This window comes from Ipomoea triloba, chromosome 11 (assembly GCF_003576645.1).
Source record: "Ipomoea triloba cultivar NCNSP0323 chromosome 11, ASM357664v1".
Lineage (NCBI taxonomy): Eukaryota > Viridiplantae > Streptophyta > Magnoliopsida > Solanales > Convolvulaceae > Ipomoea > Ipomoea triloba.
The window spans coordinates 12,186,447-12,193,243 of NC_044926.1; positions in this window are offsets into that span (position 1 = coordinate 12,186,447).

Below are 6,797 nucleotides of genomic sequence, written 5' to 3' on the forward strand. Positions count from 1 at the left end.
GTAGGATACTCCCTTAATAACCAGCTCATTCTTTTGAATTTCACCAACAGCTTTTGTGCGTCCCTTCTTCTCGTTGTCGCCAAATGTCACCAAGGGACCTTCGATAGGTTGGATGTTCTCTAGCAGTGTTAGATTTCCCGTCATATGTCTCGAACATCCACTGTCAATGAACCACATGTCCCTGGTGTCCTGCAATGCAATTAAGCAAGTTTAGGTACCCAAACTTTGGGTCCTGGTGGGTTAGTGAGTTTAGGCATCCATTTATACCTTGTGCCCATTATTCCAGGCCTAGGCGCAATGTAGCCATTGTACGTTTGATAATCATAAGGAATGCTAGCAAAGGTTTTAGGCCTCTTTGGTGCATAAATCAACTTAGGTAGGGACTTTTCGACCGGCTTATGCACCATGCCTTTCATACGCTGTTTGGTCATGTGAAATAGCTGAAAGTGAGGTTTCTTCCAGACATTGTGATTCGATGACCAATCCTCACTAGATGGATAGAGTCTGCCTTTCTCCATCCGTGAGTTCCTAACTATGTGGATCTCAGACCTTCCATATTTGCCTTGAGGTGCATTATATGGAGTGTAGCTCTTTTTGTACTTGGAATGGCCTTGCGAGAGATAGCAAGGTGATCTCTCGATATTGTTTACCCGGCCATTCTTCGTAGCTTTCCTATACTTTCCATTGCTGGTGTATAGGGACGGTTTATGAATAGCTACTCTGGTCTTTTCTGTTGGTCCTTTATGACCTTTATTTGGTTTGGGTTGAGATCCTNCCTATACTTTCCATTTCTGGTGTATAGGGACGGTTTATGAATGGCTACCCTGGTCTTTTCTGCTGGTCCTTTATGACCTTTATTTGGTTTGGGTTGAGATCCTCCATTTCTTGAAGTTCCCAAACCATTGGTCTGTTTATTTCTCGAGAGATGGTCTCGATGGAACCCTAGACCGGTTCTATCACTTGTAGGTCTGTGATCATTCACCATTTTCTCCATAGCTTTGGAGGAATTAGAGTATGATGCTATAACCTTTCTAAGATCATTTTCAGTGATCTCTCGAGTTTTGCACTCTTCAGTTAGATGGATTATTTTAGCTTCTAACTCACTTACTTTGAGAGTTAGCTCCGAATTCTCTTTCGAGACGTTCTTAAGCATATCTCTTTCAGCAGTTAGCTTGCTGTTTTCCTCCCTGATTTTGGCATGAGTGCTATTAGCGACTGCGAGATCCCTTTTGAATGTTTCAAGCATCTCAAAGGGATCTTCATCGCTTCTGAAGGAAGAACAACGAGAGGTAGAAGTAGAGCAGCGAGATGTGGAAGTAGAGGTTACCTCATTGTCAATGGCCATTAGGCATTGATTCTCTTCTTCCTCGGTGTATAAGCAGATGAGCCCCCTCTCATCCTCTGAGCTGCTGCTGCTTTCACTGGAGCTCGACGTCTCGGACTCCTCGATTGTTCTCTCGAGTTCCTCAGCAACAAGCGCCTTTCTGCGCAGATGTTTCTTTGTATTTTCCTTGAAGCCACTTTGTGCTGGCTTCTCTTTAGGTTCCTCCTTTCTCCTGGAGTTCCTACATTCTAGGCCTTGATACTTGCTTACCTTAGGGTAAGGACAGTCAGCCTTGAAGTGCCCCGGTCTCCTACAGTTGTAGCATAGACCTTGATCTTCTTCCTCCATTCCTCTGGATGTGTATTTCTCATTTTTCCTTCTTGAGGAGGAAGGTGAACTTGTGTTGCTTTCCGGTGTCTTCTTCATGAACTTCCTGAATTTTCTTATGAAGAAAGCAAACTGTTCGTCAGATAAAAAATCAGTGGGATTAGGATCTGACCTTGAGGAGGTGGTTGGTTGGTCCGCAACCAGTGCCACATTCCGTCTGTCCACCACGTCCTCATCTCTTGGAAACATCTCAAATTCGAAGGCTTTGAGATCTCTGAATAGTTGGTCGGTTGTGGTGTTCTTCAAATCCCTGTGATCACGCATTGTGATCACCTTCATTTCCCACTCCTTGGTAAGGCCTCGTAAGACCTTCAGGTTTAGCTCCTTTTGTGGAATCTCCTTCTCGAGATCACTGATCTCTATTGATAGCTTCATGAAACGAGATTCCATGCTGTCGATGCTCTCCCCTGGCTTCATCTTGAAGTCCTCGAACTTCTTCATGGCCACGGTGAGCTTGTTCTCCTTCTCCTGTTCGTCACCTTCACCAATCAACATCAAAGTATCCCATACCTCTTTCGCCGTTTTGCACTTTCTTACTTTTGGGAAGATGGTTTCGTCTATAGCTCTGAAGAGAATATCCTTGGCAATGTTGTCCAAGTTGTTTCTCTTCCTATCATCACTTGTCCATTCTTCCCTAGGTTTGGGGACATACTTTGGTGTATCTCTGGTTTGCTCAGCAGTCGTGTTTACCATCATGATCTTGACTGGTCCAGATGTTATAACTTCGGCCATCTCATCATGGAGGGCTGATAGATACGCAAGCATGCGTGTTTTCCAGTCATCGAACCTGCTAAGATCAAAGAGAAGATGTCTCGACAACATGCTATCCATATTAGAAGAATTATCTCGTGCTTTGAAAACTTTTAAAGGATTTTTCAAAGAAGGATCTCTAGGCAATATAAACAAAGGTTTATATCGATCAGAGAACTTGCTCTGATACCAATTGTTGGTCCCAAGGGGATGGGGTACAAGTCTAGAGGGGGGGGGGAAAAGACTTGTATAAGATTTTGCAAATCTTTTCGACCTCTCGTGTGTATTGAACTTAGGATGTTTAGGTTCGATACCTCACGAGGTGAAGACAAAGTTTTATGCGCAGCGGAAATGTTATCCCCTTTTAGTTAGCACGAGTTTGAGTTAGTTCGAGAAGTGCGTTTATATGCAGTGCAATCGAGAGGTTAGCGAGAGATAAAAACAGTAAGTAAATGCAAGAGAGATTTTTAAGTGGTTCGGCCAACCCGCCTACGTCCACTCTTCTTCCAGAAACTCCCTGGAAGGATTGCACTAAAAACTTCCCTTTTTAGTACAATATCGAGCGCTTGAGCTTTGATCACGAAGCCCGCCTCAAGCCTCAGGTTTTTCGCCCCGCTTCTTGTTACTCCACCTCTCGAGCACTTGACCTTTGATCACCAAGCCCGCGTCAAGCCTCAGGATCTTCACAAGACAGCTCCCAGGTTACTCCGCCTCTCCAAGGTCTTTCTCCCCGCTTCCAGCTACTCCACCTCTCGAGCACTTGACCTTTGATCACCAAGCCCGCGTCAAGCCTCAGGTTTCTTTCACTCGGACAGCTGCCAGGTTACTCCACCTCTCTTGCTTAATCCAAAGCAAGGTGTTTTTGGTTGTCACAGTTGAATGTAACAGACTCCAATCTGACCACAAGCTATCGTTGAATCAACTTCGATGTAGAGCAGCTTTGGTCACCTTCTGGATGTATAACAGTTTAAGCTTTGTAACTCTCTTGAAACACTAAGATGTGTTTTCTCGCTGTTTTGAATATCAGGATGATATTCCAAGTTAAGCACTTGCACTTGAACGTTTTAGACAGACACTTCTTAAGAATTTCGAACTTCTTTTCTTTTTAACTCCTTTTTCTCTCTTTTCCCCTTTTTTTTTCTCTTCTGTGTCTTTACGTCCTTATATATGAGAGTAGAGGAATAATTCCGTTGGAGGGAAAATTATTCCGTTTGAAATTTGTCTCCCATGCTGATCATGGGTCTTGCATATTTTCAGCATATTTCATGGAGTGGTGATCTTGTAACTTGAACCTCTTTGTCTTGTAGTGAATATTCCATAGTTCACTTTCTTGAGTCCATGCTCCACTTTCGTCTTTTGGTAAAAGTTACTCTTTTTATATTCCCATTATTCCTTGTTTGTAGGGAATCAGACCACTTCAGCATTGGTGCACCTTTTGACCGTTTGTGGTGGAAATCTGACGTGTCATCCATTTCCGCCCATTTTGAAATCTTCACGTTCGGCACCTCTTCATTATTCCATCTCCATGATATTCTTCTTCTCCAAACTTTAAGTATGACCGTCATTCAGCTTTGTTGGAGAATTGTTAGTGTATCGAGACCAAGGTTGATATCTTGATCGCTTGATGTCTCGAACTCAAATATCGAGAGGTCTATCTCTCGAACTCTGTTTATGTCTCGAACTGGATAACTGTATCGAGAGGTCCTACCTCTCGAACTCTGCTTATGTCTCGAGACTTAGTTGATGTCTCGCAGACCCTTATTCCTCCAGTGTTGTCCCATGCTTTCTTCTGATCTGTCTATATGATTACAACACACGAGACTTCTAAGATGTTCAAACAAATTTCCCTCAAGCTTAAATATTTTCCGAGTTGAGCTCAAAGTTACTCGGTTGTATTTTCGCTCTTGGTTTACTTGTCGAACTTACAGCGTTTTGCCTATGCATCGAGACTTGGGGATTTCTACTTATCAGTTGGTATCATCAAAACCTATTACATGATGTTCCTAACATTGACTTCATTTTCATTTGGTAATCAAACACTGAATGTAAGTCTCAATCCGAACTTTTGGTCATAAAATGTAAGGGGGGGTCTATTCAATCATGACTTTCATACTTTTAAAAATTTTTATGAACTGTAAAAGTCTAGATATATTCAATTCAAACTTTTAGGAAGTTTTTAAAAGTCAGGCGATATTCAATCAAGATTTTTAAAGAACCTTTAAAAGTCTAGTGACATTCGATTAAGACTTTTAAAGAGTTTTTAAAAGTCATGTGTTATTCAAAAAGTTATGAATTTGTGTACACTTTTTAATTTTAGAACTTTTGTAAACTCTTCCTTTTCAAATATAAATAGTTGAAATCCAACCTTCAACCCCAAGATTTCAAAATTTTCTTTTTACCAAAACTCTAAAAGGTTTTCTATCTCTATTTAAACTCTATTTTTTTTCTCCCTAAACTTTACTAACCTTTTACCTAAGTTCAATAAATTATTTTTTCTTCATTATCCTATATTTTCTTCCTACCTAAACTCTTCCAATTTTTTCTCTCTCCTAAACTTTATAATCTTTTTCTAAAAATTCGAAATAATATTGCTTTTACTTCATTATTGCTTGTATATTTTGATTTTTTATTTTTTTTTCTACAAACTTTTTATCCCTAACTTCTAAATTTTCTCTACGAACTTTTCTCCCTAATTTCTAAACTTTCTGAAACTTTTTCTCCTCAAATACATGAACAAAGCAACTTTTTCATCTATCACCGTCAAATTTTACTATATGTTTCATAATATTCATATAAATACTTGTATATTTTGATTTTTATTCTTTTTATGTTTATATTCGTAATATTTTTTTCCTTTTATTTTAAACAAAGGACTACTACGAATAGCAAACTACCATTCGCAATAGTAATTTTGGGCTGCAAACAGTAGCACCTTGTTGCTATTCGCAGGCCCAAATTGCTATTGCAAATAATAGCTCTGTTCTTGATGCCTAGCAATAAATAAAGTATAATATATATATATATATATATATATATATATATATATATATATATATATATATATATATATATATATATATATATATATATATATATATNAGTTCCTCAGCAACAAGCGCCTTTCTGCGCAGATGTTTCTTTGTATTTTCCTTGAAGCCACTTTGTGCTGGCTTCTCTTTAGGTTCCTCCTTTCTCCTGGAGTTCCTACATTCTAGGCCTTGATACTTGCTTACCTTAGGGTAAGGACAGTCAGCCTTGAAGTGCCCCGGTCTCCTACAGTTGTAGCATAGACCTTGATCTTCTTCCTCCATTCCTCTGGATGTGTATTTCTCATTTTTCCTTCTTGAGGAGGAAGGTGAACTTGTGTTGCTTTCCGGTGTCTTCTTCATGAACTTCCTGAATTTTCTTATGAAGAAAGCAAACTGTTCGTCAGATAAAAAATCAGTGGGATTAGGATCTGACCTTGAGGAGGTGGTTGGTTGGTCCGCAACCAGTGCCACATTCCGTCTGTCCACCACGTCTTCATCTCTTGGAAACATCTCAAATTCGAAGGCTTTGAGATCTCTGAATAGTTGGTCGGTTGTGGTGTTCTTCAAATCCCTGTGATCACGCATTGTGATCACCTTCATTTCCCACTCCTTGGTAAGGCCTCGTAAGACCTTCAGGTTTAGCTCCTTTTGTGGAATCTCCTTCTCGAGATCACTAATCTCTATTGATAGCTTCATGAAACGAGATTCCATGCTGTCGATGCTCTCCCCTGGCTTCATCTTGAAGTCCTCGAACTTCTTCATGGCCACGGTGAGCTTGTTCTCCTTCTCCTGTTCGTCACCTTCACCAATCAACATCAAAGTATCCCATACCTCTTTTGCCGTCTTGCATTTTCTCACTTTTGGAAAGATGGTTTCGTCTATAGCTCTGAAGAGAATGTCCTTGGCAATGTTGTCCAAGTTGTTTCTCTTCCTATCATCACTTGTCCATTCTTCCCTAGGTTTGGGGACATACTTTGGTGTATCTCTGGTTTGCTCAGCAGTCGTGTTTATCATCATGATCTTGACTGGTCCAGATGTTATTACTTCGGCCATCTCATCATGGAGGGCTGATAGATACGCAAGCATGCGTGTTTTCCAGTCATCGAACCTGCTAAGATAAAAAAGAAGATGTCTCGACAACATGCTATCCATATTAGAAGAATTATCTCGTGCTTTGAAAACTTTTAAAGGATTTTTCAAAGAAGGATCTCTAGGCAATATAAACAAAGGTTTATATCGATCAGAGAACTTGCTCTGATACCAATTGTTGGTCCCAAGGGGATGGGGTACAAGTCTAGAGGGGGGGG